The sequence below is a fragment of the Odontomachus brunneus genome, unplaced genomic scaffold (assembly GCF_010583005.1).
Source record: "Odontomachus brunneus isolate Ranch 3 - 2012 unplaced genomic scaffold, Obru_v1 Obru_scaffold_009, whole genome shotgun sequence".
NCBI classification, from domain to species: domain Eukaryota; kingdom Metazoa; phylum Arthropoda; class Insecta; order Hymenoptera; family Formicidae; genus Odontomachus; species Odontomachus brunneus.
In genome coordinates, this window is record NW_022639459.1 from 2038935 (window position 1) to 2064621 (window position 25687).

Below are 25687 nucleotides of genomic sequence, written 5' to 3' on the forward strand. Positions count from 1 at the left end.
AGAGAGAGAGAGAGAGAGAGAGCAACAGATTGTATTGCTCACTCGCATGTATATTTGTGCAAACCGCGCAAAATATAGTAATTCGTGCATTATATCGCACTTTATTTTAAATATAATTGTGCACTCACATTTTAAATTTTTTTTCTCACCACTCGTATACATACGAGTATGAAAAAAACAGGTTAAAGCAAAGCATCAATAACTAAAGACGGTCCAAATTTTGAATGTTGTTAGTTCTATAATATTTTAGACGTCCACACATGCAAATATTTTTCCCGAAACTTATAAAAGATAATTAAGTTTCAAGAAAAGTTGTTTCATTTTTCAAAGAAAAAATACTCTATTCAACGATATTCAACGATATCCCACTCGACCTACGTTCCTATTTGGAACATTTCCTAGTTATTCTAACTTCAAAATCGATCCCAGTTACACATAATTCCGGTTTGTAATCAGAAAAATGTAATCATCACGAATGAATATTCTGGGTGCTTATCAGTAATGAAAATTTGTTGCCTAATGTCACCATTTTTTGCAAAAAATGGCTGACACAGGTAGTTTAAATCATCTAATATATACGGGGAAATTTCGGAAGATTTAAAATGCGACGGAAGAAAATAACGTGAAACGTAACCAGCTGGGATCATCGTGCTCGAGCACGTACGAGCGATTATCAGAGTTTATATGAAACGCGAGGCTTGTACTTACTGCTGTATGAAATATCGTACGGCTTATAGTATACAAATGGAGCGTCTGATATACATGTGTATATCAGGAAACATCGTTAGAACTAATCGCGCAATTAGTATGAGCGATATAGTGCGATACAACGTAGACAAGACGGACAGCTTAAAACTGCCAACGAACGACGATGGGTTACGATGCAGTGCTTGTTAATGGAAATTAACTTGTAATAATATTAAGGTTACATTAATCTTAAGTTGACACAGTAACACTAGTAATGGTCAGAGTGGTTTTCCGTGTGAAAGGATGGCGTACATATAAGATGTCTTTCAATTGGTTCTCAGATACTGAATTCAGATACTGAATCAATAGCAAATTGTTCGTGTAACTTTTGAATGCAATCTAGATTGATCTGCAATTTTTGCAAGATTTTTATATTATTCCTGAGATACTGCACAGAAAAAAAGGTTTGGTTGAATTAACCAAATATCTGGTCGAATACGAACGACCCAGAAATTTCAATTGAAATAACCCGAATTCTGTTTAAGTTAACAAGATTTTTGGTTGACTTAAACAGAATTCGGGTTACTTCAATCGGAATTTCTGGGTCGTTCATATTCGACCAGATATTTGGTTAATTCAACCAAACCTTTTTTTCTGTGTGGTAATATACATTCTTATGTTGACTAATGTTAAGTCTTGGAAACAATTGTCGTCCCTAGCCAATAACAAGAAGAAGAAAAAGAAAAAGAAAATGTGTTAAGCTGATGTGAAAGGTTTGTTGTGCTTGTCAGACGAAATGGAAAACGAAATAATGCAGTTTTGAAGGATTGAACATTTTTATGAATAAAATGAATATTGACTTGATGTTCCCTACCTAATCTAATATTTCCTATTTCCCTTTTAATGGCCAAGCTTCCTACGAGAATTTAATAGAAAAGTGACAAGTTTTTTGCTCAATATTTCAAATATATCTATTTACACAAACATCCAATTGCCATTAATACACAAACATCCAATTGCCGTGCGGCGAGGCACGGAAGAGGACGATTATGTAGATACATCTATTACCTGATTTTAATAAATGGCCAATTCCGCCGGGGTGATCCTTCATCGTCGCGAATACATCCATCACGTGAAATACTATTTCGCGCAGTGTAACCTTTTCGACCGGTGAATTAATAAACGACTGCGCATTTTAATCAACTATAACTTTCATTTTCGTCGGGGATGAAGGACACGTGTGGAACGGCCATTTATTAATAAAGCAAAATCAAAAAGAGAGTTTTCGCGAATCCATTTCATCGCCTGCACGAAAATTTCATGGTCGACGCGACGGAGGGAAAGTTGGCGCTATGTCCTTCTGAGAGAAATAACGTAAAAATTTTGGAAAAATTGCAGATTAATTTATTTTGCATCAAAAAGTGATTTGACATTGATTTAGTGCTTATGGCTCTATGATTACGGATATGCATAATGCTGTTATCTTTAGCAAAGGAAAAGACAATTGAGAAACAATGACAGGAATCTCAATCTTTGTATAGATTTTCCTCTTTATATAAATTCTTTAGAAGAATCTTCCTGAGGCCAAAAGGATTCCACCAAGGATGATATTGTTCCCATGACGTCGCCTAAACCAATACGCTTTCTTTGTGGGATCTGCAACACAATATCCCTCCACGTGGTAGTTAATTTGCAATTTCTGGCGTCGATCGTTGGTCGATGCCAATAAGAATATCGATATTAAAACATACTATTAACGCAGCGTGTTAACGTGATGTCGCGTTGGAAATATTGAGCAAAACATTTGAATATTTCTTTTTTTTATTAGGTATCGGATTACGATCTATTACAAGTTTGTTCCGTGTACGCTTCGTCGCTGTGGCTGTTGTTATCGAGTATTGTTAGTCGACTTTGTTACGTTTGACGATGCTCTTGGTTATCGTCGTGTTTCCACGTTGAACGATCGGCTGAGCGAAACCGCGTCTCGGTAAACGGCAACGACTCGAATATCCGAGCTGCTGTATGCTAATCGCTGCACTGCAAACTCTCCTATTACTGCCGGCGTCGCGAACATCCCTCGAATCACCCTGTTGACTCATTGGACGCCAGATCAGGTGCCAAGCTGAGCGCTTCGAGGTTTCGGGCTGTTCCACTTCTATATCCATATATAATATTAGCACATATTAATAAATATTAATAAATTAATAAATTAAAACACACCTCAAATTATACGTGTGTACATTTCTCACAATACATATTGGGAGTACAAATTAGTCCGTTTTTTTGTAGTCAAAAATGCATTTATTTCAGAACAAAATGAATGAACAAATTAATCAAAGTATTGTCCATCGCTGGCTACTACTTTTTCCCACTTCTCAAGCAATTTTCGAAAAAATGCCCATCTCGAAAAAATGTCTCGTTTTTTGAGGCGATCCAAGTTAGGAGCCAATTTTCGATTTCTGCGAAAGAAGTGAACCGGTGACCTGCCCAATCGTGCTGCATCCGTCGGAACAACCAGTAATCAGAAGGAGCAATGTTCGGCGAATACGGTGGGTGCGGTAAAATATCCCACTTGAGCGTTTCCAAATAATTTTTTACGACTTTTGCGACATGAGGCCGAGCGTTATCATGCAGAAGAATAACTTTGTCATGTCTTTGCTCGTATTCCGGCCGTTTTTCTCGTAATGCACGGCTCAAACGAATCAACTCCCAATGATTCTGCAAGCTCCTCTTGCGTTTGACTCGGATCTTCATCGAGTAATGCCTCCAATTCTTTGTCTTCGAATTTTTTTTGGCTGTCCAGAGCGAGGCTTATCTTCAACGCTGAAATCATCATTCTTGAAACGTCGAAACCATTCCCTACATGATTTATCAGTTGGAGCATTGTCACCATAAACTTCTACAAGCATTCGATGCGCTTCAGCTGCACTTTTCTTCCAATTAAAGCAGAAAACTAAAACCTCCCGCAAATGCTGCTTAGTTAACACAAAATTTGACATATTCAACACAGTAAAAAACAGGGGTTTTGTATGAAACTCAAAGCGATATAAACTGAATATTATTGACAGATGTCTAACCTCTCTGAAACCACCGAAATCAGCTGTCACTATGAAACATTCATAACAGCCAGAGCCATTTTTTGAAAACGGACCGAACTAATTTGTATATATCCCAATATATCATAGGTAGATGCTCTTGATAATTATTATAACTTTTGACGAGAAAATTTAACGCTTTAGACGCACAAATCGATTCGTGATTCTCGTTGAGTTTGCCCGGTACCAAATTCTGAAAACGTTGAATTCTTGAGATACTCTTTTCTACAGATAAAAAATAACGCTTTCATCCTGAAGTTCCAGGAGGTCCATTACACCGTAGATAGGTGTGCGTTATTTCTGAGAAAAACAATATCTAATTGCTCGATTGGAGAGATAATTGGAGAGTGATAATGTAATAGCAGGTGTGCCGTTTCCCCTGCAAGAACCACGAAACGTGACTTAGCTAAAAAGAAAAGGAAAGGGACGTGAGAAAGATAGAGAAGAAATTGCATTCGCGTGGTAGAGCGATGAGAAAATAAGAAACTGGATACCACGTTTCATTAGATTCGCTAATTATCGGAGAAACGCGAGGAAGAAGGGGAGGTAGCGGCTAATTCAATAAACCCTTTTGTGTGAGGAGGATCACTCGTGGTATCTTCGTGGAATCGAGAAGCGCGATCGCGCCCCTTGACATTCAACCGCGTTAACCTGACGTAAGGTAAGCCGTGCTTCAACTGACATAGTCGTGGGAACGTGATTTATCATATTTCTCGCCGTGCACGAGGAACATATTTTATTCGATTATCGAGAACGAAAGATACAGTTAATTACTTCTTTTAACGTCCCCTCTATGGCTACTTGGAATAGAATTGCCTGTCCTGTGCATACAGAAAATTCGTGTTTAGATGAGATACCTTTCTTCTGGTACAAAAGAACGTAAATTAGATTATTGTATGAAGTAAATCTAATGATTAATTCAATACAGCATATCTGGGTGGAATGGGACGAGGAATTAAAAATATAATATTAGCGGGATATAGGATCGCAGCTTGACGATGAAAGTTGGCCAACTCTATCATATCGCGCGTGATCATTCGCTAATCTTCTTTAATTAGTATCTCGATTATTATTGCGAATATCGCAAAATACAGGACTTTTATCACATTAATCCAATCTACGTTTCCACAAAAATTGCGGAAGAGAGTCTGAATATCCTGTATATATTTAATGAGTCAATTCGAGTCGTGTATATCGAGAAGCATGTGTAGGCGAACACCGACGCGCAATCCGACGAACAATCGGTCGTAAATTATCACATCAAAAGATCTCACACCTTGCACGTGGAGTGGTATGACGCGCCGCGCGCTCCCAACTCGCCCCCAAAGTGACTCTTCAATTTACTCCCGTGCAAAAACTCACGACCACCGGCTTGTAATTACGGAGTTTCAATAGACCAGCGAATGAAGGAATATTGAAATTTCGATAGGTCGACGGTCCCTGTATCGACAAGCAGACCAGCGACCTTTCCAGCGACAGCACGTTCGCGCACGCGAAGAAAGAAAGAAAGTTCTCCTCCAACACGTGGTTGAACGAATGAGATTGACGTGGTGTTGGTCCTTCGACGCGCGCTCTTCCACTCACGGGAAAAAAGGGAAGCCTCATGCGATTTTCTCGCTCCGCGTTTGATTTTCCGAAGTTTCTTGCGAGACTCCGGTTACAGCACGGCGCTCCCACCAACGGTGAATGTTTATCTGGACATCGCTACTCAAATAAAACGTTCGTCGCTTTTCTATGTACTTTTTTCTACGTGCTTTGAACGCGCCACTTCGTTTGCAACGCGCAAACAGTCGCGTTACGTTTCGGACGCGAAGATTCCTGTATTTTCTTTCACTTGAGATTCTCTGATCGATTAAACAGTCGAAACTCCTGGAATAAATTCGATCTACGTTTCCTCGCAGTCTTTTTGAAGAGATGTTGGTTCTAAATAAAATGTTTGATTTATAAACTTAAGATTATATATATATATATATATATATATATATATATATATATATATATATATATATATATATATATATATGGTCCACGTAAAGTGTTACAAGCTAATAACTCTAAACATATTTATCCTATCAAAAAGTTGTTCATGAGAAAGTTTCATATATTCGAGAGGTCTTTCTAACTACGTACACAAAAATCCACTTCAGTCCCCCCTTGAAGAGGAGCGGTGTGAGTGGAGCGGAGTGAGTTTTCATTGTCATGTTTTTTCATTAACAGTTATATGCTTGAATCAATAATAACAAAAATAAATTTTCAAAAATCTCAAAAGCCGTAAAAGATATGAAATAATTTTAATCCACACAATATTCTTATATACACTTACAATTCTATTCTAATATATTCTATTCAATTATATTCTAACATTATTATAATTCTATCCTAATTATCTAACATTATCCTGACGTCGTCGTGAGATTTCTTGTTCTACCTGCGAGAGCTTCTGCCCATCCTCAACTTTCTAATCCCTAATGAAAACGTTATAATCCCCGGATTCTGCGGGCCTCGGTTTTCTTGGGAACGGTTTTCTCGCGACGCGACCTCCAATTACGATCTGCAGATCTTCGCAATTTTTTTCGATGCGCGTCTAAGTCGAGGATCGCGGAATCCAATCAGTCGGACGTTGGGTCGACTGTTCATCAACGCAATCAGCGAGATCGATCCGCCTTGAATTACAGACAGGCTCGAGCAAGTAAGTAAGCAAGTTAGCTAGCTAGTAAGCAAGCAAGTAAGCAAGCAAGCAAGCAAGTAAGCAAGCGAGTTCGCGCTTCGGTGATCGAGTAGAACCACGATCGAATCGAGGAAGACGTCGGACAAGGAGGGTGGTCTTTGACGGGGAAACCGCGGCTCAAACTGAGAGTCGCGTCGCGCCTCAACGGGAGTGCACAATCTCTGATGTAGTCCATGAAATTTTCGTATTAGCGGCACGTTATATAACGCGTGCCTCGCGCTGTCGAGGACGAGGACATAATTACTCGGCCGCGCTGGCGGGAAATACGTCGAATGCCACACCTACCCTCCGCTGAGCGTCCCTTGGTCGCGTCGCGCCGTCGCATCCCTTCTTCAACGGCCGTCACGAAAGCCCGTGCGTTGTCTCTCTCCCTCTCTCCTTCTCTCTCTCTCTCTCTCTCCTTTCCGCATTCTCTCCATCTTCTTTCTCTTTAGCGCGATATACTTCGCCCCCGTCGTGCAATACACAATGACGGGAAAGTCGCGCGATGCGAACTTATACGAACTTGGCAACAGCGACCGCGAGAGCGAGAAAATCAATAAGGCCTTTTAACCCTCTCTCGCGCGGCGGCTTTCGCGTGGCTAAGGAGGAAAGAAGAAAGGTGAAAAAAGAAAATACGCGCGAACGCGCACGACTGAGAACCGACTTTCCTCATTTATCGTTCACGCCGCGATCGCGAGGGGTTTTTCTAATCGAAAGGACGGGGGATTAAGCTGACGCGCGCGAGAAACCGCGAACGAACGATATACTGGTGATCGCGCGCGGCGAACGAAGCTTATTGATTCGTGCTTCGGCCGACGCGCGCGTCCAGCACAAAGGCACAATGGAACTCTCTGCTAACGCGAGTGTCGACGTAATCAAGGCTTTTCGTTATCGGTTAATTGAAATAATGTCCTCCCGAAGTAACATTTCGGTGGGATCCCGTGCGCTGTATGGGTGCGCTTTTACAAATCGACGCGGGTGATCGAAATGTGCGCACGTTACAGCTTCGAAAGGGGAGAAGACGGTTAATATGTGGACCAGTGTTGCGTTTTAGACGAAAAACTTGATGTCAATTGCATTAACAAATGTCAGAACTGCAAACATGTCTCTTATAATGTATTCGTAATTGTTATTACGAATACAAATATAATTATTAGAAAAAAATTAATTGTTCAAAGAGCACAAAATTTTTGTCAAACATATTGCAAGAGATGGAAAATGTGAAATGATAAAAAAATATTAGAAAATTTATCTGTGAGATATCAAGTGAAAAAATATATTAAAAAATTTACATATAAAATACAAAGCTTTTTTGTGAAATATAGAGTATATTTCTATGAAAAAAAATTTATTTCTGTGAATAAACTATATCCCACGAGTAAATTTTCAATATATTTTTTGCCAGTGTAATATGAGATAGTCATGGATATAAAAGGAAAAAAACTTTACTTTCTGTTATTATAAAGTTGTGGATGTTAAAACGATTTTTTATTCTTTTGAATTCTTCTCGATGTAAAAATCACTAGTTGAAAATAAAAACGAGAAAATTTTGTTACAAAAATTACGAGAACTGAGCTTAGTAATTTAGATTGTGTACAAGTGCTTTAGATTTGTGAACAGGAGTTAAACAGAAACATTATTTTCACACCCACTTTTAGGTTTGGTCTACAATATGCGAAGTAAGCCGTAAAGAATTGGCCAGTCATAGTCGATTATTACAAGAATAATCGGCTATGATTGGCCAATTGTTACGCCTTACTCCGCATATTGTAGACCAAGCCTTGTAGGCCTTTTACAATAAGCCATTAGTCATAAGCCGCAAGCAAATTGACCAATCACTATCGATTATTTCCAAAAATAACTTTGGTCAACTTGCTTATGGCTTAATAGCTTATTGTAGAAGATCCATAACAATTTATCGAGCTCTCGATTTTACTGTGTCCGAACTGTTTTGCAATCGTACACCAATGATAGTACTCGAGTAATTTTCACCACAATTGGACATCCGGGTATCCGGCTGGCCGAAAGATATCCGAAAGACTCGACGAGTGTACAGGGAGTGCTCGAGAGAACTCGGACATCACCAGTACCGATGCACAATTGAGAGATAATGTAGCAACGAGGCTACATTATCTGCTCGCAATTGTTCGAGTCGCGAGGTACGCTGAGGCGACATTATCTGAAAGTCACGTGAAATTGCTCATAAAGGGAAGAGTGATTCGTGACAGGGTCGCTGTATCGCATACGTACCGTGCTGATAAACGCCGGGAGATTATGTTAATGCAAACGAAGATACTTAGGGAGGATAGCGGCACGCCGATAATGACAATCGAGTGTCGTTGGCGCGACACTTCCGTGTCGCGAGCGAGAACGCGCCATGTAAGCGTAATTTGAGCGAAGTAACGTTAACGTGCCGTTAACGCGATATGGTCCTGGGACCGCTGTACTAATCGACGTTACAAAAGCATCGTATGGAAGCGAGGGTAACGGCGTTAATTGGACATTATCGCAGATTAATCGGCGGCTTTCCCCGGGTCCTGTAAGGTGCGATAGAGAGATCGGCCCAGTGAAAGCGAGCGGGTAAATTATCGTCGGGTATAACGCCATTTTTGACAAACTGCCGGGTTATTTGTGCGATTGAATCTGACAGCGTCGTTGTCGCCTCTGAAATCAAGTTTTCAAGTTTTCAAGTACTTACACGGAAAAAAATGTTGAATTAATCAAATATCTGATCGAATATGAACGATCCAGAAATTCCGATTGAAATAACCCGAATTCTATTTAAGGTAACAAGATTTTTAGTTGACTTAAACAAAATTCGGGTTACTTCAATCGGAATTTCTGGATCGTTCATATTCGACCAGATACTTGGTTAATTCAAGTAAATCTTTTTTTTCGTGTAGGGGAGGTTTTAGTTGGCTCAAGGCTGCCAGGACAAGATGGCCACGTTGCAAATAGGATTGTTACGGGTATAAACACATAGAGGAAAATTGTTCCTATCATTTTTATGCAGATTTTTCGGCCAGTCGGATGTCCAATTGTGGTGAAAATTTCTCGAGTATTATCATTGGTGTACGATTGTAAAACAGTTCGCAATCACAATAATTAGTTATCTGAGAAGTTTTAACTCCGAAATTCTGAAAAATGTATTATCTGGTCGAAGCATGATACAAACTGTTTATCCAAGAACGAAAAATCACGATGACACCAAAATGACGAGAAAATGATTAAAAACTCATATTTCAATAACAATTCGGTCACTTTCTCGTCATTTTGACGTCATGATTTTCTGTTCTACTTAAGTATATATTTTAAGCATTTTGATTAGAAATATGTGTCTGTGCTCTTTCAACGCAAAAGGGACATTCATACGATTTCTAAGAAATTATAAAGTTTTATGCAAGACTGCATAAAAGTACTGCATCTGATTTTAATAAGGCGATACTTTATAGCCTTCGCGCAGTATTAATTCGTGTAGTATATTCATTACTATCAAACAAGAATATCATAGTAATAATGTTATTGGCTAATGAGAAAAAGAAAAAGTTTTTGTCTCATTGCCGAGATGTAACGCGAACTGCCACTAACGATCCTGACGAATGTTTATGACATTTGCTAATTTAGATTGAATTGCCGAGATGCAATTATACGCCCGTTGAGCAATTCGGAATGAGTTTCTCTTCTTGCGTAAAACCGTCGTGAAATTTCAGATTTCTTGCGCAAGACGTTTTCATTAACGCCGCTGTGATTGCACGTAATTACGGACGAGTTTACGTTACGTGCTTGATAAGTTCACCTTATGTAACTCGTTGGCTAGCTTAACTGAGCCACGCACTCCTCTCGTTGAATTTCACCAGCGGCGGGCGGGTAGAAAAATAGAAAAAAAAACACGGGAGATATTCTCCTACCATAATTGCGCACTTTCAAGAAAATACGTGTACTTGGCAAAACGTAGAACGCTTGTTATGAGAGCAATCAGTGATAAAAAAAAACAGCTTTCGGTAAATAGATCTCTCGGAGTAGAATATAATAAGGGGACTCACTGTTCTGTTAATTTTATATAAGCTTTATATAAGCATAAGTCGGTATACGACGAGTCTTTCTCTAATTTATGATAAGCACACTTTTGAGACTATTATCAGAAAAGAGAGCATCTTTCGTCGAAGATAACCGTTGCCTAAAAGAAGGAAAGTTAACTGAATAATTGCTTTTCTTAGCAGCGCAGACTGATGTTCTTTTCCATGCGAGTTCAAGGAAGAAGAGCAATTTCGAATCGATCGGGGAAACGCGTGTGATGTAACAGACGAAAACTTACGGTTATTATCCCGCGTGAAGATTGAGGAAGGGCGGCAAGTGACCAGATATAACGTCGGCATAGGAAGAATACACTCCTGTAGGAGATTCGTTTCACGTTGTCCTGGAAAATCGCACCTGGCAACGACAACATGATCGACCCTCTTCTTCTTCTCTTTTCTTCTTCTCGTATAGTTTATCTAAGAAAGCGACGTTTCACGCTCGATTTGCTCGCGACCCTTCTCGGGGAGAAGCCACTCACGAAAATCAACCTGCACGTCCGTCCCGGGTGATATAAGGTAGAACATTGTTTTACCAGCAAATCGTGGAACAGTTTTTTTTCCACGGGGGTTAACCCACGAGTTCACTTGGGACTCTCTCGGAGCTTTCTTTCCGGATTTTTTACACCGAACCGGCCCGAGAGAGCATTCAGGCATGATCCTATTACGTAATCTATACTGTGTACGACTCTTGCTCGCCTCCTTTTTCTTCGTAACATTGTGTGTTAGTGTTCCTTTATCCGCTTGCGCGACCACCGTGTGGAGTCTCGCATCACCACGTGATGCCGAAAGTAACCAGCGTCGTTTACCCTTCGGTTTATTCTCGCGAATCGCGCTCATAGGGCCGTCGAATTTTATTGTTGAAAAAAAGTCAACGCCGGATGGGAAAACGGCGGAAACTGTTATTTAATCTCGATGACGCAACTACTTGCGCCGGACAGAGTGAAATATTTTATACGGACGCGCGGAATATTTGACGTTTATAATAATTGTTATTTTTCTTTTTGTTGCAGATCCGAGCTCTCTCCGGGGAAGCATTCTGCGCGTCCTGCATTTGCAAGTAAGTTTGCAAACCATCGAAATAAACGTAGGTAAAATGTCGCAGAGAGAATTATAAAATGACGTATAAATATCAGCGAGTTTAATGCGAAGTCCATCAATTAGTATTCCAGAAAATATGCATATGTAGGTGAAAATTTGACAGCAACTAGTTCACTTGTAAAAATTGCATTCTTCATGAGTGATTTATGAGTGATTCATACTCGTATTTATCACAAAATGAAAATACAAAAGATATACGCGAAAAAATTTAAAAATTCACTCTAAATGCTACACTGAGAAAAATTTCAATCGGATAAATCAATTAAGTAATGTATCCGATTGTTAATTTTGCTATCCAATCAAGTGATAGATGCTTTTATCAGATACAATGCGGTTACCGATGGGAAGTTAGTCGCCTTTTGTATATCCGTTATAAATTTTTATCGGATGTGGAACACGATTTCATCGGATAAAATAATGATAAAATCGGATGTTGCATATGATTGGATAAAAAGAAAACAGTCGCGGAATATTCGATTGTATATTAAGGTAAATGTACCAATGTGCGGGCATCTAATTCCGGACACTCTTATTATTTCTCTGAATATTTCTCTTATTATTTCTCTGAATATTTCTCTAAATATTTCATCTTTCAACGTACACTAAATATAAATATTAAATGTATGTATACTAATATGTATGTATTGTACATTGAAAGTTGTAATATTCATATTCAAATATAAAAATAATAACAATGTTCGAAGATAAGTACATGTCTGGGTATTGGTACATTTACCTTATCCGACGATAATAACAATAACCGATAAGATTGGCATAACACGTTCATTGGTCAGAACGATCTTTGATAGTTCGAAAACGTCTTTTGTTTCTCTGCATAATCGATCTTCATTGAAATTTATATCATTTGTGCAACATATCGGCTCACTATAAATGACGAGATACGTAATGTGTTACAAGAAATAAATATTGAAGAGGAGGTTATTAAACTATAATAATAAGTAAGAGTACTTAATAGGTACACTTAATAAGTACACTTAATAGGTATACTTAATAAATAAGAGTACTTAATTCTTAAAGCTGAATTTAATATTATAAAGCTCGTCTATGCTAGAAGTCGTAAAATCATGAAGAGTACAGAGTCATATTCGTGATAAGATTATGTTCACTCAATAAGGTTATATTCTGGTCAATCAGGACAGTCGTAGTTACACGGATATTTATGGGAATATCCGTTTGGATATGTCCGATTACTTTTTGTATCGGATATATAATTTTTGTGTCGGATATACCTATTTGTTTCTTTTGCATTGGATACTCCGATTAGATATAACTGGATATTTTTCTCAGTGTACGCGATGTAAAATGCGATATGGAAGTTTGAGTGTAATATCTTTAATATATAAATTTCTAATAAATTTTTAATAAATTTATAAATTGTTGCGTCAATATAATAAAAAAATTTACAATATCGTGCGATGTGAACTTAATAATTAATTTAATGCAGTATATTTGCTTCATTAATATAATAAAAAAAAATGATAAAATTTCCATCATCGATTCACGTCGCAATAATCATGAAAGTCTGTCTAATTAATTTGCCACTGATAGCGCGCGATATTGTCCCTCTGAAGACGACTTATTGCAACTGATTGAAACAGAGCTAGTTTGTATCGAGAATTTGCATTTTTATCGATCTTTCTATCGTTTGACATTTACTTCGTGTAAACGGCACGTGTCCGTATCACGTGCCATTTGCATCGTGGCAATTTGTTCAGGCGTTCGATCGCATCCATTCTCCTACCTACGCGTGCTCGCCCCTACCTCGAATCGCTGTATAGCTGTTTAAGAACCGACACGATGTTACATTTCATCCCTCAAAAGTCTCTGTCACTAAACATGCATTCATAACAATTGCATTCTTTCGTCGCTTGAATAAACTTCCCTAATTGTTACCACGACAGACAATCGTTGATGGGATGTTTAGGAGTTTTAGTTACACTTGTGGGGCGAATAGGAGAGACCGGAGCTATTTGGCCATCGGGATAAGTCGGCAAAGCTGATTTTTACTTATTTCTTATACTTTTTTTACTACTTTACTATTACTTATTTCTAATAAAACTTATTTCTACTGTTCTCTAACAGATTTCAAAATCAAGCAAGCAGAGATTTCAAAGCTATCTTTGACACGTTCAAAAATTTTGCTTGCTTAATTTTGTAACGTATTAGAAAATATTAGAAATAACAGATTTTATCAATTTATCTCGATAATCAACTGGCCCCGGTTTCCCCAATACGGTATTGAATCGATTCGTTAAATTCATATCTTGCACACACACATACACAATGACGTACGTTCTTTATTATTTCTCAATTTAATATTTCATTATACTGACGCGGCGAGAAATTTGTTAGAACTTACTTTCAGATTTTCACATCACATTCTACATAACATATTGTTTTCAGTAAATTCTGATGGTCCTTTTTATATTTCTATTCCATTAAATATATTGAGTCGAAATTTTGGTGCTACTTTGACGCTCTTAAAGATAGTTTGCGCCTACTTAGACGGTTTATAGCCTAGGTAAAATCTACTTTGACGATATTGATACTTATTAATTTCTCTTTTGAATCTTTAACTCTATCTTGTCAAAATTTTTACGCTACTTTGACGCTCTTAAAAATAATTTGAATCTACTTAGATAACCTATAACCTAGGTGAAACCAATTTTGACGATATTGACACTCATTTCCGAGTCGAAATTTTGACCCTATGTTAAACCTTGAATTCTATAAAATACATATATTCTATGTATCTATACATATATTCTATGTCATAAGTATCAAAATACGTACACATCCGTCACACGCTGTGCCAAATACAACTTTCTGCGTTCGTGGCAATGGAATTACCGGCTTCCGTGCGATTTGGGTGCGACGACATTGTCTGTGTTTGCAAACTGCATGAATAATAGAAACAGTATGTAGGAGCTAAAGCTTTAATAGAGGCAACTGAACCTACTTTACTTCCTAAGATCCTACTATTATACAATCTCCTTTGATGCTAAAGAAAGCGAAAGCGAAAATTTCAGACATTATTAGGGTCAAAGTACCAGTAAATTATATCATTAAAATTAAACCTACTTTGCTATCTTAGCTCCTACTGCGGTGTAGAGTTTAAGGTTCAACATAGGCTCAAAATTTCGACTCCGGATAAGTGCCATGTGAAACACTCGTGAGGGATACAACTTTTACACATATATGTTGCATCAAATTTATTAACAGATCTTAGATTTTCATATTTTATACGACATATTGTCTTGAGTAAATTCTGATAATTTCCTTCGTGTTTCAAACGCGTCGGAGCGTCATGAAGCACTCATAACGGAGCACACATACGGAACGGAGTTTTACATATCGGCAAGCAAAAAGTTGCTGCCACATTTACGTACACGTTTATATCTGGGCAATTTCGAATCCGCGTGTATAAACTCGCGCTCGAAAATCGAGCTCGCTGGGCGCTCTCGCGACGTTTACTCGTCGAATAGGAAACGAGGAAATATTCCTTTCATCCGGTGAAATAAAAGCCGCAAGCAAATGTTTGCGTTTCTCGAAGTTGAGTCCGTCGTTCCATATGCATCTGCGAAGTGTAGGCGTCGTTGGTCGATTCGGTCGATTTTTTTGAATTGCAATTGAATCGCACGGATAGGATATCCTTGCTTTTAAAAACCACGCTTCGTCGGCCGCGAACCAAGACGCGGCGGGCCGTGAGGAACGCATGTAGGATGCATTAGAATATGCAACGAAAGCAGCCGAGCGTGTCTGGGAATTTCAATTTAGAAAATTGTGCCGCCACACGACCGTGACATTCTCATCAGGCCTGATGGATGGCTATTATTTTATTGCATCTTATTCCGCAGCACAATTTGACATCAATGGAACATGTGCGAGGCGCGCGTTGAGCAAGACTTTTTAATGTCGTTACCGCATGTGCGTTTGCGAAATGAACATCTCATCCTCTTTGTATTGAGTCTGCACGATGTTCTCATTTGCGATGTGATCCTCTCGATGAAGCTGGAATTTCTTACGCTCGCACAGCTTTCCGCGTTCACAAATTTACCGATACGTTCACCCCCGAGGAATACCGATTGCCAATCCATCAATACAGTACGAATTGTGTTTGTAGCGATTTGGGGGAAAAAAGGCATTCGTTTAAATTGCGAGTCTCAGATCTTCGATCATGCACGGGGAAAAAGGGTTTGGTTGGATTAAGTAGATTTCTGGTAAAGTATGAACGACCTAGAAATGCCGGTTGAAATTGCCAGAATTTTTTGGTCTGTTCATATTGCATCAGAGATTGGTTAGTTCGACTAAAGTTGTTTTCTCCGTGTATACGTCACGATTGAACATTTCCTCAACTAATTTCTTCGGGCTCACGAGATATTTTCGAATGAATCTGCGACTGACGTTGCTCTTTAGCAAAGATCCACGAAACTGAGAACTTTAAATAGTCAAGATAACTTTGCGCGCTGATAATAAGAGGACGCTCCAAAGAGCTGGAGCTTCAGAAATGCATCAGGCTGGTGTAAAAGAGATTTGCCATTTTTTCTCGCAGGAAGTTTAGGAAAATAGAGAGTTCATGTCTAAAACATATCGATGTTGTTTATTTTATTCGTAAACATGATCGACCCTTCGAAATCGAATCATTTTGTTTTCTATTTTATTTGCACGAAGTAAAAAGGATTGGTTTGATTAATGTAACCGTGAACGAACCAGACGCGTTTTGGTCGTAGGAAACAGAAATTCTATTTTCTCCGTGAGAACGAACACGACAACCCTTTGCGCCAATACATCAAAAGCGAAACTTTCGTTTTGATGAACGTCAAATCGACTTTGAGTTTCTTCCAGGAGTAATTGCGAAGGAACGTAACGCGGGGAACTGTATCAAAAAGACTCTTGACACTTTGCTTACTTCTTATTTGGACCTGCTATATTATTTACGTAGGCGGTCAAAGTTGCGAAAGCGAAAGCGAAAGCTTTCTCAAAGTATTCAAAATGGCTTTCATACACATGCATGTACACACACATACAGATTTTCGTTTTTCATAAAAATAGTATTCAAACGAAGTTATAAGGGCAAAAATATTTCCTGAAAATATTTAAAGTAGGCCTCACAGTCTCCTGTTTTTCGTCAAAATAATATTAGAAGGAGCAAATTTGTAATAATATTATTACGAATAAATTCATTAAATCATCAAGGTACCCTCGATTTCGGAACAAATTTCGAAGATATAAATTTTATTTGATATACAGAAGAAGTGGCTTTAAGGTCCAACTTGCTAGTCCGGATAAAAGTTAAGAAGTTAACTTTGAAGCAACTTTGAAGTGATCTCATCGTGAGATCACCTATTAAAATCAAATCATAGTTTTAGGTATAATGATCTCGTGACAAAAATAGTATTCAATCGAAGTCATAAGGACAAAAATATTTCCTGAAAATATTTAAAGTAGGCCTCACAGTCTCCTGTTTTTCGTCAAAATAATATTAGAAGGAGCAAATTCGTAATAATATTATTACGAATAAACTCATTAAATCATCGAGGTACCCTCGATTTCGGAACAAATTTCGAAGATATAAATTTTATTTGATATACAGAAGAAGTGGCTTTAAGATCCGGCTTTAAGACTCGCTTGTCCGGATAAAAGTTAAGAGGTTAACTTTGAAGCAACTTTGAAGTGATTTCATCGTGAGATCACCTATTAAAATCAAATCATAGTTTTAGGCATAGTGATCTCGTGACAAAATCCCGCTCAGCCTGCGCATAGTGATACACCCGAGTCGAAATTTTGACGCTCTTAAGGATAGTTTGCGCTTACTTAGACGGTTTATAACCTAGATAAAACCTACTTTGAGGATATTGATACTCATTAACTTCTCTTTTCAACCTTTAACTCTACCTTGTCAAAATTTTGACGCTACTTTGACGCTCTTAAAAATAGTTTGAGCCTACTTAGATAATCTACAACCTAGGTGAAACCTATTTTGTCGATATTGACACTCATTTCTAAGTCGAAATTTTGATCCTATGTTGAACCTTGAATTCTACACCGCAGTAGGAGCTAAGATAGCAAAGTAGGTTTAATTCTAATGATATAATTTATTCCTACTTTGACCCTGATGATATCTGAAATATATACAATAAATAAAATGTATATTTTGTATGCTATTTGACGTTTCTGTTTCGTTTTTATTAAATTTTTTAAATATGAATATTTTATTAGAATCCGAATGTTGTGTTTCAAAGAATTAAACGAGTGACCGTGTTGAGAGAATCTCTCGAAGAATCCGCTCTCGAGATATTCTTCCCCTCGATCGTGGCATGGCGGTGCAACGATTTCAGGCTGGCCAGGCGAACCCGAGAAGATCGCAAGGAGCTTCACCGTCCCGCGTGTCTGGGTCACGTGTTATTAATGGAATCGTTGCTCTTCGCCTTCCGAATGCTTCTGAGGCGCGCACGAAAATACGACGGCGATTCGTTCGCATCGCCGGCGAACGTGAATGCCGCGCTACCGGTCTCATAGTTGTCCAACTCTCCCTTCCGTGCAAGCGCGCGCTCGCTCGTCCGATAAGCACTCCCCGACGTGGCTTTAAAATTAATGGCTTTCAGCCACGAGGGTTGACGGCACTATTGACACCGCCAGCCGGGCACGAAGTTGTGCGACTCGCGTGCGCACGAAAATAATTAAACTCGAAAGCGAGCTGCGCCGGGTCGATATCCTCCGTCGAAGTATGCGCTTTGCGTTAGCCATCGGAATCCAGAACGCTTCCTGGTGGTAGAGCAGCCCGCAATAGTTTCTGCTTTCCGTCCGTTTCTTCTCAATTGCGTGACGAGAATGGATCATGTAGGCGTTTTTCTTCTTTCTTTAAGCGCCAAGGTGGAACGAATCCCAAGAATATCGATAACGTAGGGGCGATCGTCAAAACGATTAGACATATTTCAAATCTAACCGTACGCAGAAAAATATATACTGCATTCGAGTAAATGTTACTTGTCTCAAGTATTTCATCTACCACGAGTTTCAAATTTATTCAATGTCATAAGTATCAAAATACGTACACATCCGTTACACACTGTGCGAAATGCAACTTTCTGCGTTCGTGGCGATGGAATTACCGGCTTCCGTGCGATTTGGGTGCGACGACATTGTTTGTGTTTGCAAACTGCATGAATAATAGAAACAGTCACTACTGTCGACTGATTCTTTCAGCGAGACTTTACTGATTGTCGTGCTATATTTTTAACTGAATCACCAGTTGTAAGTATGGCACTTCTGAAGAGTACACCGATTGTACTTTGGAGATTGAGTAGAAAACGATGTCTTTCGTTCGGTTGACTTTAATCGAACCTTTTTTGACAAAAGATTGAAGTTGCAATTCAATTGCCGAGATAATTGTCGCTGTAACCGCGAAGTTTTCAGTGGGCGGTTTCTTGTCGTCAAGTTTTCGAGCTGGTGGAAGTTAACTCGCCGAATTTGCCGTGGAACTTGCGGTTGCTTGGAGTCCAACAAGACCCAGCGCGCGAGCCGAACAAGTAGAAATCCGCAAATGGCTTCCCCGATCGCGGGCAATACGAGGATCGACGGCAACTTGCTTTAACGAGGTGCTCGCTTCTCGCCGCGGCGAGCAGGAACGCTGGATATCGACATTCGCGCGCTTTCGGCACGACTAATGGCACGAACCACTTGTTGAAAGCGAATCCACCCCCGAAACGCTCGCATTTCGACAAGATCTTCGCGTCCGTAGCTTCCGCCGAGCTCGCCTCCACTTTTCTTTGTCTTCCCTGAGCGTGAGATCACAAGTATCAATAACTACCGTACGATCTTCACGAATTGCAACGACGGACCCTTTGATTGATCAAAAGTCGATTTTGCATCGATTGACACGGCGCGTCTAACAAATTACATGCCGTATTGTCGCGAGACTCGTCTGATTGATTTCGTTTCTTGGTTGATTTAGTTTCCAGGTTAGTGCCGCGTCTTTCAATGTTCCCAACATTCCAGTTCACTTCTTTAGGGAGAGAAACGACTTTCATGAAAAAGAAACGAGTTTCAGGTTACTTCATTTCCTGAAGAAGTGAACTAGAATGTTGGAAAAAAATCCACACACAGAAAAATATCATTCTATTGCTAAGAAAAACGATTACTCAGTTTACTTTTTTTTTTTTTTGCGCAATGATTATCTTCAACAAAGAATATATTCTTGATAGTTGTCTTAACCCGGCAATAACAGAGCTTGATTTCTAGGACGTTAACTATAAAGTGGAATACGATCGTACCTCACAACTTTTTTCAGCAATTCCGTTAACTAAAAATCACAATTCTCAGACTTACAAACTTGAACTTTCAGTCTTGTGAATTTCCTTCTTTTTTTTTTTAATAAAAGTGGTAAGAGTGAATACTTGACTAAACAAAGGTTGATTAGTACTAATCACAAAAATTACAATGACTAAATGGTTACAATAGATTCTTTAATTTAATATTCCTGACTGAAGTACGAAATTAGGATTTTCAGATTGCATTTCGAATAAATCTGATGTTTATAATGTACTTGTGATAAGATTTGTGGATATACAAACTTGTAAAACGTTTGAAACGAGTAGAATTTATACTCTAACGCAGTATATTATATATTTTTCTGTGATAGGTTAGATTCTGTGATATGTTAGATTAGGTTTGAAAATGGCGAATAAAACAGCGTATATTTATTAAGACTATATCTATAAGCATCTCGAGCAATAATCAAGCATTTCACCACATCATGTAAGCCTAAAATAGATTCAGATTCTGAGTCTTGTCAGTACGATGTTGAAACTGCGACATCGGTATCGTTGTTCTTGCAACTGGAAACGACGTTACGCTCTCGTTGAACTCTCGCTGCTAATCCTGTATATGTAGTAGAGTGGGTGTAATCGAGTCTCAGTAGGGACTCGAGACACTAGAATACGTGTTAGCAACTGAACAGCACGATAATTCTGGTGTATTCTGATACTATTGTATGCTCTGAATTATTGAAGTTATGTATCCATGTCGTCAAAAAGCATCCGCCTAATTGGCATATTAATTCCTTAAATGAAATTCGCGCGACATACCAGTTATATATTACCACGTTATATATTATCACGTTCACTTTGCTGAGATTTGACTTGTTCACGATTGACCGAAGAATTTCATTTCGCGAATACGTCACACGGAATACAGGATTAACGATGAGAATTTCCATATTTTATATTATTCTATGAGCATTAATCTCGCGTTTGAAATAATAATAATTTGCATAATAAATTATTTGTTTGTGAAGAGAAAAAGAATATTATCTGTAATTTTTGACCGATCTTTGGAAGAATTCGCGATGATGCGATCGCGTCGACGTATTCCCATCTCTACACGGAGAGAATAAATTATAGTTACTTTTTTTTTTTATATAAATTCTTTGCAATTTTACTGTGTTTCTAGCAGTGCGGGGATAGATAACACTTTCAGTAACACCTATCTTACTTAGAAACGTAGTAAATTTCACCAGAAACATAGCAACATTTAGAAAAATAGCACATTTGAGTTCCTAAAATATAAATAATACGTACACACACTGAGAGAAAAAAATATCTCGGAGAAATAGAAAATATTTATTCCGTGGGGTATCAATAACATAGGCAATTACATTGGCAAATATATATTTGCCAATATAAAACATTTTTCAAATAAGGAACACGTTTTCTTAAAGTTTTTCCTGGAAGCAAATGTTTATTCTACTACAAAAAAATATAGATTTAAATAAACATGTTATCATTGTTCAATAAGTATTTTTTTATTTTTTAGATATTTCTTTTCTGGAAGTGTGCATAAAATGAAAAGATAGTCAATTACTATAGTATGTCGATTTACTTCAAGGTTGCAAAATTTTATAGCAACTTTTACCAAAAGATCTCTCTCTGTAGTAATAACGAGTTCGCCGAATCCGCGCGCTTCTGCGAGCGTCACGTGGACAATTCCCTGCCGAAGTCTGCGGACGAGACAATTAATAGCGCGGATTCCACTTTGTTCGTGGAACTTCCACGTGCGTCTGGCTATCGAGAATTCATCCCCGTGGAATTTCGAGTTCACGGTAATATTAGCGCGTCTATGTCGGTGTCTAGGTTGACGCTCACTGACGCCCACGACACGTGTACATCGCGATATCTCGCAACTGTGTTTATAATATATTTGCACAGCACTCTCGATATCGAATAAATCTGTTGGCGCTAATTCACCTTTAACATCAAAGATCTCCGCGAATTGTTAATACATTTGCGAGTACCTGTGAAAAATTAAATTTCTCACGAAAAACTCATCTGTGTGATTAATGCATTCGTAAAATTGATATACGTAATTGATATACGATATGGACATACATTGGCTAATATTGACACTCTCGTGAAGTAATTTTCGTTAATATAAACCGATATCTGTTTCCTATCGAAAAATATTACTTGACAAGGGCCGCCCACATGGATTTTCATTTCCAGATTTAATTCAAAATTCTGATGGCGTATTTTGATTCACACAGTGAAATTTCACTCTATTACTAAGAAACGCGATACACTAATTTTATTTTTCTTCTTTTTTAAGTAATGGTATTTAACTGGTATTATATCTATAATTATTATTATAATAATAATATCTAATATCATCTTTATCAAAGAATATATTTTCTTCGATAATAGTTTTAAAATATACAATAACAAATTTTAGAAAAGCTCATTAACAAACAAAAGATTGTATTCAAATAAAACATTTATAAGAATATTATAAAATTTTATTGAAGAAAATATTAGTTCGACTCTATGTGATAAATTTCTGCTTTAATATTTTTAGTGGAGATGCTAGATTTATTCAGAATGTATTTAGAATAAATTTGATACTTGCGATAAGATTTGCAAATATGTAAACTTATAAAATATTTGAAACAAGTGATATTTATTTGTATGCAGTATATTTTTATTTTTCTATTTTTATTTTATTTTATGTTTTTGCTGTTGTGTGAATTCTAGAATGCATACGTCTTGTTCACACGTGCACGTTCCAGAACTCGCAGAAGAGATTGCAGACAGCTTTTCTGTCCACGAAAATTACTGTACGTCCTCTTTAATTCGAAAGAATGTTTTTCTTTCTTGTTACACGCCGAACAACATTCATTGATCGCGACACGCGGGCAAATCCCTCGTTTCAAGCGCGAACGGATGTACATTCGAGGAAAAAGAGACGAGAAATTTTCGTGATTTTACGTATGAAGTGTGACGTCCGAGGCGCAGAAATGCGTGAGCTGCCATGGCGATTATTTACAAATTGTGATCGGAAAACGATTCGACGCTGCTGCTGAAACTAGCTCGCAATATGCACGGGCGGTTTCGTGCCCAAAGCGATTTACATAACCGTGTTACCGTGTTACCGGTGACGGTTACAACGCGCTCCACGACTGTGAATTCTGAGTCGGCAAATGCGGGTATCGCTGGATTACGCGTCGTAAATCTTCTCCTTTCTACGTCAAATGGAGGGATTAAGAACGGGAGCTATCGATGATGAAGAGTTTTCGCGATATCGCACTTCCAATCCTGCAAATACCGAATCATACCGTTTGAATGATTATTATACAACCCAGGCTAATGTTCCAGCCTGAGGAGGACTACAATGTAATAGATTATCGTACATTTGTACAGTCAATATAACAAAAATATAAAGTAGAATGTCTTATAAATATGATATTACAATTTATCTTTATGAAAACCATAACAAACGGGAGATTACATTCTCCACGTCCGCGATTCGCGTTTCATTCCTTTCCAATTTGTTTGAATCAATATCACAGTCACGGTTTTAATCGCAGATTAATTTTCAGTCTAAAAAGAAAGTCGATCACTTTCTGTCGGGATATTAAATTTGAAGATTTGGATGAAAGTATTTAAAAGTTAAAAAGATTGGAACGAATAGCATATTGACATCGTAATATTAATAGATAACATAGAGAAACGACCGTTCTCTTGTCGGAATCGTGACACTCTTAGCTCTCGAATGAAATTTGTTTTATGACTACTACGATTTTTTTACGTGGAGATATCGACGCGCGGCGAATCTCTTGAGGAGGTTTGAAGTACTGCGCGCACTTTTGAGTCACGCGCGCGGGAGGAGTGAAGTCTCAAGTGTGAAGTATATTATAATATGTCAGACGCACGCCATTTCTGTAAATTCCAAACGCTTGGAATGTTCATATCTCGATGAGAAATCAACATATGAAGGCGAAACAAATGTCATTCTTCTCGACTTTTCTCAATGCACGTGTTTATGTTAATCGCTTGCACTCTTATCGTGGCACACGTCCACGTATACAGGGTGCGGCGCCAAAATCCGGACAAAATTCAATTTGAAATTCTCGCCGTTCTATACCACTGGTAGATGTCGCGATTAGCGTTTAAATAGCTTGACGCATGTACTGAACCATCATAACCTCGAAACAGTCGCAATGTTGAAACCAAGTGCGGAGTATAATCGAAGAGCCGCGATTATCGAAAGTGTTCGCGCTGGGCGCTCGGCGACAGAAATCATTCGGTTCTTCGAGTACCCGAGATCGACTGTGTATGATGTCATCGCAAAGTACAATGAGTCGGAGAAGTCCAACGAAGGTTTTGCAACATCATCCAGTGAGGGTGATGTCATGCCACCACATTTCTTTAACAAAGAGGAAAATGTCACAAAAGAAGTTTATTTGCGTGTTCTGACAAATGTAGTGAAGCCGTGGATGGAAACTGTGTCGTCTGGAAAGCCGTATGTTTTCCAGCAGGACGGTGCGCCCGCCCACACAAGTCATTTGGTGCAAAATTGGTTGTCGGACAACGTCGACATGTTTTGGTCGAAAGAATTCTGGCCTCCCAACAGCCCAGATTTGAATCCTTTGGACTTCTATGTATGGAGCGTAGTTGAAAGGGTCACGAACAAGTCCAGACATCCAAACGTCGCATCATTGAGAGCCGCTATTGAAGCGGCATTCACCGATATGGACCGTGACAGATTAAAGCGCGCCTGCGCACGCTTCAGACCGAGAATGGAGGCGGTCATTCAAGCAAGCGGGAGATATATTGAGTAAATGTGTTCTTTGTGGCCTTACAAACAATGTAGTTAAAATAATTTTGCAAACCTTTTCGTTTTTGCAATAAAAAATATGTTTGGAGAAAATGTATCATTTGTCCGGATTTTGGCGCCGCACCCTGTATAATTGTGACACTTGTATAGTATACGTGTAATATCGTTGCCAAAGTGCAGGACGAGGCAATGACTATTACCATCTTGCATATCAAATAAGCAAAAGTGATCCCGAGTCGAAATTTTGACCCTACACTGAGAGAAAAATTATTTTAAAATCAACAAATATTTCCTTGGTGGGTGTCATTAATATATTTACTTAAATCTACATTCTCTTTACTTAAATCAAATATTGTTTACTTGATTTAAATAAACAATATTTGATTTAAGTAAAGAGAATGTAGATTTAAGTAAATATGTTAATAGCATCCACCAAGGAAATATTTGTTGATTTTAAGATAATTTTTCTCTCAGTGTACAAATGTGTATTTATACATTCAGAATCAGTTTTCACATGTATACATCTCTAGCTGTGCGTGTACACGGAAAAAACAATATGGTTGATTCATACAGAAATCTGGTTGTGCCATCCAGATTCAATAGTAACATACGGAACAACTATTTATGTGGTTGCTGTAACCAAAGAGCAGTGGCTGAGTTATTTACATTGCAACAGTGATAATACATAGTTATAACGCGATTCATTACGCGGTAACTACACTGAGAGAAAAATTATCTTAAAATCGACAAATATTTCCTTGGTGGGTGCCATTAACATATTTACTTAAATCTACATTTTCTTTACTTAAATCAAATATTGTTTACTTGATTTAAATAAACAATATTTGATTTAAATAAAGAGAATGTAGATTTAAGTAAATATGTTAATAGCA

General features: G+C 38.2%; 1 protein-coding gene across 1 annotated transcript in view; it reads left to right on the forward strand.

Annotated features, from left to right (window-relative positions):
* Nucleotides 1–25687, forward strand: part of LOC116854165 (GTP-binding protein Di-Ras2) — a 181011-nt gene that overhangs the window by 31225 nt on the left and 124099 nt on the right. Inside the window, exon 2 of the mRNA XM_032835817.1 lies at nucleotides 11579–11625. The gene's annotated coding sequence lies outside the window, so the exon portion shown is untranslated. The remainder of the gene's footprint in view (nucleotides 1–11578; nucleotides 11626–25687) is intronic.